Below are 9,869 nucleotides of genomic sequence, written 5' to 3'. Positions count from 1 at the left end.
TTGGGGTAACATTTGGGGGAAATTACAAAGCAATAACGATAATGAATGGCCTTTATTTATCGAGGAAAGCCTCGCTGAGTCTCTACAACGTTTCAGGTGGGTCCTGCATTGGAACACTTGGCCACTTCCAGTAACGAGTGGCTTGGTGGGAGAATCCGGAGTAACATTTTGTTAAAGACATTCCTTGCACTGTGCATTAATAATGCAAGCCTGTATTTTGAAATAAATTGCTATATCGGTGAAGAGAGGCAATAGCCTACTTTCATGTTAAGGTCATTTTCTGTTTACCGGCAAGACCGAACCGGCTTTTCCCACTTTAATAACTCTGGTAAACCAATCAGCTATAGACAGCAAAGGTGATGTAGGCGCAGCCCTGAAATATCTTGCTCATGCTCTTTTTAGTGGAAGAGCTATACAAAGCCCTCTCGATGGCTGGCCAGACGTCTTGGAAGAGCTGGGAGTTATCCACATTTTACCCCACCACATGTGACCAGGTGATTGCACTGTGGGTTGACAGAGCAGAAAGTGGGTTGGTGGGGGGAGGCGAAGACTTAAGAAATTCACGCCATTGGTTCAACGACTGTACCAGGAGATCGAACCGGTGACCTCCGGATTGCCAATCCATTGTGCTAACCATTACAACACAGCAGCATCCCCTTGAGAGCTCTATTCACACGCGCGTAAGCTCCAGCCACAGGAGTGTGCAAGTGCTTCATTGCCCATGCAGTATTTGGTTTGCAAATCGCTGACGGCTGAATATTTCCATTGACCAATGTGGAGGCCAAGGAAGGCCACTGTTGACACATGTCAGTCCATCTCTCGTTGACATTTTGGCACTGGAGACTGACGCTTTTTTATTTTTGTCTTTCTGAATTGGTGTTTGAGTGCTGCCAGTATTGCTTCATAAAATGGGTGCATGCGGAATACGCTTCGAAAATCATGGGGGGGAAAAAAACATAGGGTCAGCAATTTGGAAGTTCAGATTGAGCAAGTGCAACAAATCATTGCAGATGTAACCAGGAAGTGGAGGTTGCGATGAGTGGGGTACCGGTGCAGGGTGGAGGAGGGCACGAGACCCGAGACGGGCATTGGAGTGGCATCCAGAGGTTGACGACAGAGTGGAAGAAGAGCTCAAGGCAGATGGGGAGAGACCGTCCGAGTGGACCTTGGTAGGTCCTCTGAAAACCTTACAACGAGCGAACGGCAGGAAGCTATGGGGGGAGGTGTGAGTGGTGTTAGCAGCATTTTCTGATGACCTCTTGATCTTTCGGATGTGTTTTGAGAGATGGGCATTCCGAATAGACGACTCAACCCACCAACAATGTATGTTGGTGATGGAGAAAATACAACCATCCTCACCATCACCTTAAACTTCATTTTGTTCTATATATATCAGCAGCAGTAACAGTCTCTGCAAGCAATTTCCTTTGACGCTACAAAGCCTTCCTTGGCTTGTGCAAAAAATACATATAATTGGCTGATGCCCAGAAACTATGTGAAGGTCACGGTCTTTTATCACAGTATGTGGTGGCTGGGGACACTAATCGGCCATCTCAGCGCATTTTTTTTTTAAATACAACACCGGTACAGCTCCTCGCCCAACTGCTCAGGAGTTGCAGCTACCTGTGTTGACTCAGACTCAATATGTTCTCTTTTTAACTCGATGGCAAAATCCTAGGACCTGTGTGCCTTTTTATTTGATTTTTACTCTAGTGGTGTAAACCCTGTGGGTACATTGGTCATTTTCAGTTGCTTGATTTTCCAATTTCAGGCCCCAGGCTCGACTTTTCTTTTTTTTTGGGGGGGAGGGGGCGGCACCTGTGGAGCAACGTAGACTCTGGCACAGCAGAATGACACACACACGCCTTTCCTCAATTTGAAAAAGTGTGGTTTTGGCAAATGTTTTTAACTTTCCCTAAGTGCAATGTTTTGCCTCTTTCACGAATTTCGATCGTAATCATCGGACGGTTATATTTGATGGTAAAAAAACTACGTTATTTTAAAATAATAATAACAATTTAGGTTTGCAGTGTGCAGAGTTTTTGCTCACTCTCGAAGAAAAATAACAACTCCGAGGCTCCCAGTACACACAGGCGCATCCACTTATTTAAGGCTGAGTTGACCTAGGGGAGGCATCAGACCGGTTCACATATTCACCACTGTTATCGGCCGTGAGCCGGAATCGATCTTGGGTCGCCGGGTCCGTAGAGCACCAGATCCCCAGCACACACAGGCCCATACTCTCACACATATGGAAGTACAGCACGTGGGATCGTGAACCTGGCTGTTCATCAGACTTCCTGGCGCGGACGGTTTTCCCCACGTATATCACGTGTGATGAACGTCAGTGCACAAGTAACGAAGCAATAAGCTATCGGGCGACAGCCTTCATAAAACATCAAACACGAGAAGCAGCCGGCACCGCTGGAAGATCAACGCATCAGTGGGTAAGCTGCTCCATTCAAGCCATGCTGAAGCTCCAAGAATCTGGAGCGAAAAGTCGGACATGATACCAAGCAACCACGCAGTACAACCTGAAACACATCGGTTAATTGAATTGTAAGCACAAGCAAATATCTGCGCAGCAGTATTATTTCACTTGGCTAAGTGTCTGCTACTTTTCATGACAAAATGGTAATCTACTTTGGTTTTGTGAACATTAATGAGTTTGGTTAACATTTGATTTATATTCGCATAAATTGCACGTTCTCCCCTTGGAAATAGAATAATTATTTTAATGTTTCAGATATATTGATGTCGTTAAGGAACAAAAGAGGAAGAGCTGGCGCTCATTGTGGCTGTCAACATTGGGGTCTTATATTGGCTCACAAAGCCATCCCCGCAGAGCAGCACAGCATGTGGGGATCAGGGAACAAACCATGGCATTTTCAATGCCAGAAAATACCGTTAAAAGTATTTTTTTCTAGAAGTTAATTATAACTTAATTGATGTATCATTTCATTCAATAGGATGTGCTGCAGTGGAGCAATAGGTAGCACACTGGACTTGAATTACAGAGGTCGCCAATTCGTCTTATCTAAGAATAGGTTTGACTTTTTCTCGCAATAAACAGTTGTGTTAAGATGTTCAAACACCAATTATAAACCTTTTGAAAGGAATCAAGTTTGCCTTTTTGGCGTTCTCTGGTCTGACACGAGTGAGACTAGGCCCTAAAGAAGACTATCATTGTGTAGACCAATCAGTTTCAAAGAAAATGCAATATGTTACCAAAGCATGCTTTTGTTTGCATGTTCACCACAATTACGTGTGGTTAATGCAGACATGATTCCTTGCAAAAGGTTTATCTTTGGTGTTTGAACATTTTGACACAACTGTTTTATTGCCAGAAAGAGTAAACCCCTAATCTTGTTCGTTCATACTTTGATACTGGGAAAAAAGGTTACATTTTGTCGTCTTTATCTCCTGCAATGGAAGCTGAAATTAAGGGAACAGTTCCTAAAATGCTCCACGCCTTTGTCCACTCAGCAGTATAAATGGGTGCAACGCAGTTTGTGTCCATTGGTAAGTAACGCGTGGATGGTTAAAGTGTGGGTAGTCTCACCTCTTCAAAGACGTCTAGCCAGCGTTGAAGAGGCCAACATATCGTCTAGACCAGTGCCTATCAACACTACTTCTCCACGGCACACGCTCGCTCGATCTTCGTGGCACACTGAACCAAATAAATTACCGTAGGCCCGGGTAGGTGGGTGGACTGGGGGTGGGGGCTGACGGCTGTCTCCTGCTGCCGTACTGAGCCGCGACAAATGGAGAGGGGTGGGCGTGAGGTGTGTGGTGGGGGACACGGATCGGCCACGGAACGGCATGGAGAGTTCGTATGTCCCAGCTCGCGAGCAGTGAGCCCCTTTCCTTTCCTGGCACACCTGGGACCATCCCGGCACACCTGGGACACCCCGGCACACCTGGGACTAGCCCGGCACACCTGGGACACCCCGGCACACCTGGGACTATCCCGGCACACCTGGGACTATCCCGGTACACCTGGGACTATCCCGGCACACCGGTGGCTATGCACTGCTCTAGAGGGGGGCTCTAGAACGCCCACTAGTGGATGCCCGTCTGCCAGCAGGGGCGAGAGCGAGGATTTTCAGGGCTGCACTTTTCTCCGAATTATCGCGATTCAAATTCACAATTTGATTAAATATAATCGTGTTGAATTCTACTTGCACTGTATATATGTTTTGATGAATGCAGTGGCCGCCAATGGCTACATGGGTCATACGAACCCACACATACAGCATTTACACTTTACACAAACATTGTTTTTTTCATATGCGGTTCGATGTGTGTATTAAGAGCTTGAGAATCAATATAAATCAATTAATTGATGTATCAGGCAGCCTCTATTCACAAGCGTGATTTTTTTTAAATCATGATAGAATGCACATGCTCTGGCTGTTTTATGATTGCTTTATCTCCAATGCTCGTATCAGCCTGTACGAGTGGTTCTTAACCTGAACTGCAGCTTTGCCCCCCGTTGGTTCTCAACCGTAAAAAAAATTCACAACGTTAATAATAAATACATACGGCTTGATGAAAAAGCGGTTGTACTAACGTGCCTTTGCTTCATTTGTGTTTCGATGATTTACCTTCAAAAATAAATCTGGTCATGTCTTGCACCCACAGAAAGGCCATCTCGCACCATCCTGCACCCCAGGTTAAGAACCACTTTTCTAAATTATAGGAATCGGTTTTCCATTACAGAGTTTTAAAAAAAAGTATAGGTCCGTATTTCCCCATGCACGAGAATCGTGGTCGCATTACCATACTAAAAGTCCCCATAAAACTTCGTTAATTTGTATCTTTCAAGCTCATTTAATCCGACGCCTAATCCATGGCATTTGACAGGCATCAAACCTACCGGGAGCAAGACTGCTTGGCCCGCGAGGAGGAGTCGTGGTTGTGCAAAAGGGAGGGAGCAGAGTTGGAAAGGGGAAATGTTTTTTTTTAAGGAGAGGATGAATGGGGCTCTTAGAGTTAAAGGCGCAGACCTGCAATGTCTTGCTCACGCCACTGCTGGCGGAAGGGCCTCCAATAGAAGGTGCTTTAGTAAGCCCCCACTTAGTAAGCCCCTTCTAGATGACTAGAGGATGCTTCAGTAAGCCCCTCTCATCTTTAGTAGGCCCCTCTAGTCATCTGGTGGGTGCGTTGGTGGGGAGGGCAGTGAATGGTGTCACCTCTGCTGTGTCTTGTGTATTCCAGTGCTTCATATGGAATGGTTTTTAAATGTAACTTGGTTAACTCTCAATTATTTGCATATTAAATTAGGCATAGTTCCCCACCTCCTGCACCCCCCCCTCCTCCCCACGAAAGCAAAAATTCCTGCAAGGTCAGAGAAGAATAGTTTTTATGGATTCGTGATTTATCTTCGTTGGAATAAAGTGCATTTTGAAAGAGAGGGGGGGGGGGGGAAACGCACGACACATTTTAGCGAAAGGCAATTAGCCTGCACACCGAGGACGGATGAGTGACGTGCAACACCTTTGTAGAGGGGTAATATGGGGACGTGACGTCATACGCGCTGTCAGGTGCGATGACGTCATGTAACCTGGGGTCGTTGGGTGGAGTCTGGGATAGATAGCGGTTGACGGAAGGCGAAGAGACAGCCAGTCGGCTACTAGTAGAGAGAGCCAAGGGTCCAAAGGAAGAACCGAGTGTAGGACACCAACCCCTGCTGGTTAACTACTTTCTTTGTTAATAAACCGGCGCAAGCGAGCACACACACGCGAACGTTTGCGAGAGTTTATGAAATATTACCAAGTACGGATGTATATTCTTAGTTTTTTCGGTAAAGTCACGTTGAAGAGAAACAACAAAATAACAAAATATATATAAAACAATAAAAAATTCTCACGACGTTTCGACCATAACTCAAACGGTCATCATCAGGTGTGTCGGTTTGCATAAATTTATTTTGAAAACGGCATATTTATTTATATATATAAAAATAACGTTTGCGTCACGCGCAACGATGGCAGTTTGCCAGGACTAGTCCATCTATTTTTTTAAAAGAGGAGGGGGGAGACGAAATTTGTTTTTATGTATGCTGTCTGAAAGGCACTGTAAGCGTGAACAATCAATCAAGAACTGAAATGATTTATCAAATCTTTCCAATGATTGCTAAGATAGAATCCATCTTCTCGGTTGAAATTGTCTCTGTGTTTGTATATGTGGATAGCCTCATGAACGAATCTCTCATGGAAGCCAGATGGCTTACAAAGAACCTCCGTCTTGGAAAAGTCAATGGCATGTGAGCCTACTGAATTAGAACAATGATCTGCTACGGCCGAGGTGTTGGTCCTACCGTGTTTAAGGTCTGCTTTATGTTCACGAATGCGGTCCGAGATATGGCGTTTGGTTTCTCCAATGTAACTACTACCACAGAGGCAACTTAGTTTGTAGACACCAGGGTATTGTATGTCCGGAATCACATCTTTTACAGACGGAACCAGATCACGGATTTTATGTAATGTGTTGAAACGGACCTGGATCTTGTGTTTATTCAAGATTTTGGAGATCTTTTTTGTGATCCCAGCAATGTAGGGTAAAGTGATGGTTTTGAAAGGCTCCTCAAGAGGGTTCTTCTTCATGGTTTGAGTGATAGCTTTGCGGATTGTATAGTCGGAGTAACCATTAGCCCTAAGAGCTTGGTGTACGTGCTTGAGTTCACTGCTTATGTGTTCCTGGTCGGATATGCATTGGGCTCTATGATACAGAGTCTTGATGAGAGAATTCTTCTGTGATGGATGGTGGTGGGAATCCGGTTTCAGATAAGCATCCGTATGGGTAGCTTTCCTGTAGACAGAGTGGCTCATTGAACCATCAGGTCTCTTTTTTTTTTAATTAGGACATCCAAAAAAAGGTATCTTGCCATCTATTTCGACTTCCATGGTAAATCTGATGGCTGGGTGTATGGAATTGATGTGGTCGAAGAATTTGTCTAGAGCAGGCCGGCCATGTGGCCAGATGACAAAAGTGTCATCCACGTACCTCTTCCATAAGGTTGGGCGCAGAGTGGCAGTCTGGATGGCGTCAGTCTCAAATTTCTCCATGAAAATGTTAGCTATAACTGGAGAAAGGGGGGAGCCCATTGGGGTGCCCTCAGTTTGTTTGTAGAAAGTTCCATTCCAAGTGAAGTATGTATTGGTTAAACAGTGTCTCACCAGGGGGGGTACCTCAGTGTTTAGTCCTTGATGAACCAAGTCTTCAATGATTGCAATGGTGTCAGGTACAGGAACCTTGGTGAATAAGGAAACTACATCAAAACTGACAAGCAGGTCGTCTGGGGACAGGGAAATACCCTTGATTGTTGATACCAGGTGAGTAGAATTTTGTACCGCAGAGGTGGTCTTTCCAGTGAAAGGACGCAGGATTTCAGACAAAAAACGAGCTAGTTTGTAGGTGGGGGAGCTGATAGTAGAGACTATGGGACGAAGAGGTGTATCAACTTTATGTATTTTTGGTAAGCCGTATAATCTTGGTGGCCTGGCAGCAGAAGGTTTCAACGAAAACTGTTTAGATTGATCAATTAATGCGGTTGAATCAGAAATTATTTTGTTGGTTTGTGTGACGAGGCTGTTGGTGGGATCTCTTTTTATTTTTGTATAACTACCATCGTCGAGTAATTCTTTAATTTTGTTGTTGTATTCTATTTTATCCATGATAACAGTAGCATTGCCTTTGTCAGCTGAGAGAACTACAATATCATTCCTCTTTTTTAATTTATATAATTCAAAACGCTCATCTTTGCTGAGGTTGCTAGCTGGCATCTTAGCGTTTTTGAGGGTTGCAGCGATTTCAGATCTTGCTACGTCTGCAGCGATGTGACCCAGGCCCCTGAGAGCAACGTCTACTTGGGCAATTATATCATTAAATATGCCGTTTTCAAAATAAATTTATGCAAACCGACACACCTGATGATGACCGTTTGAGTTATGGTCGAAACGTCGTGAGAATTTTTTATTGTTTTATATATATTTTGTTATTTTGTTGTTTCTCTTCAACGTGACTTTACCGAAAAAACTAAGAATATGAATTACTGCAGTCACGAAAGCTTTAAATCAAAAAAAAGTACGGATGTGTTTTTTTTCTTTTTAAATGGAGCTAAATGCGAGTGAAATTGCTCGCGCATGAAAACCCAATTATTTACCATCTTTTCATTTAACGTATGCAAATGTTGACATTTACTTATACGGCATTGAATTTTACACAACATGCTAAATGCTAGCATACCAAAGCAAAATCAAAGCGTGGCCACTGCTAAAAGTGAAATGGTATTTACGAAGCGTTTTTTGTTCACTTCCAAGAAATACTGAAAACGATGCGCTAACGTTTGTACGTTGTACAACCCTTTCAGCAACACGACGTAACTCTTGTTGTTTGGTCCTCTTGCCGTGTCTCTGGAGACATTTATTTTAATTTTTAATGACAAACACGGGGTAGTTTGAAAAGTAAATATGATCAGTTGACTTAGGCTATCAAATTTAGTTGTCCCAAACAAGCAATACCATTCAAAAACAGCAGATTTTCTCCCACTGATACAAACCCCCAAAAATCTGCTTTTGAAATGTAGAATATATATCAAACCATTCCTTTTGATTACAACTGCAGTGAAAAAGCACTGTGCACGATATTAAAGGGGCTCCAATAACGATGCACATCTGCAAGATCTGCCACTCCGAACATTCCTCGTCTTTCGCTTGTTGCTGGCGTTCGCATAAAAAAGAAAGAGGCAGAGTTGCCAGATCTGGGGAACTTAACATTGGGGGACCTTAGCGATGCCCAGAGCCAGATTAACTTGCCACCTCGCCAGCGGTCTCGTGCTTGATGACAGGGGTACATCTGAGGAGGACTACAGAGCTCGTTGTGGAGAGGACAACTTCTTGGTATTCACGGTGATGTGCAGACCCATATCATCGATCCGATTGTGTGTAGGATTATCTGGAAAATTTGCCCCACTCAGATAATCGTGGAGATAGAATTAATTTTGACAATTAGCTCCTCTTATCCGCGAGAAAAGTGTAGATAACAGGAGTATTCATAATATAACGAATTTTATATGCCAGCTTCGCTTATCCTCAAACAATTTGCAGATAATAGGAAGCTGATCCGCAAAGTGGGTTGGGAAAGTCCGCAGATAATTGTGGAATAGAGGAAGACTAGGGCTGCACGTAATAGGAATTTCTGCAGACACTACAGTTCGTATGCATAATAGGTCACAAGAGTTGTGGGAAATATTGTCACGGATAAGAGGAATTCTATGGTACAGTTGGCTGTCATACATTTCCACATGATGATAAGCCACTTCGTTGAGCTATCATTTGTGGCCAGGTCGCTTCTGAAAAATAAGCTAATAACTCAATGGGCTTTACCTGGTAAAGTAAAAAAAAAGTTACTCGTGATTTGCTCACCTGTCCTAAACTTTTGCACTCCTGTCGTATTTTTGCATCGTTTGTTGTTGTAACTTTATCACCCGCCCCGACTGAACATCTGTGAAAAAGATCTTTATAGCTGATCGGATTCCTCCAGTATGAATACATATGATTCTGATACAGGGTGTGTCTACTGATTCACCATTCAAGGGTAAGATTTGACCGCTGCAGATGTTGTTGTTCTCACGTTCCGTAGTGTCAACATCAACGAAGCGCTCAGGACAGCACCATCCCAGCCAAATTCCATGTGCTTTGTCGTGGATGGCATGCTGAACATATCACATTTTATCATATCACATCATATCACATTTTCTGCGACCAAATGTAAGTTCAAACTCGCGAAAATCACATTTAGATGTTACTGCGGCATCAAAAGGTGAATTCAAGCAAAGGCGGGATTCAGTTTTTAAATCGATTATG

The sequence above is a fragment of the Petromyzon marinus genome, chromosome 64, assembly GCF_048934315.1.
Source record: "Petromyzon marinus isolate PM22_M1 ecotype Great Lakes invasive population chromosome 64, UKy_Petmar_22M1.pri1.0, whole genome shotgun sequence".
In the NCBI taxonomy this organism is placed as follows: Eukaryota; Metazoa; Chordata; class Hyperoartia; order Petromyzontiformes; family Petromyzontidae; genus Petromyzon; species Petromyzon marinus.
Note: the sequence above shows the minus strand (reverse complement) of the source record.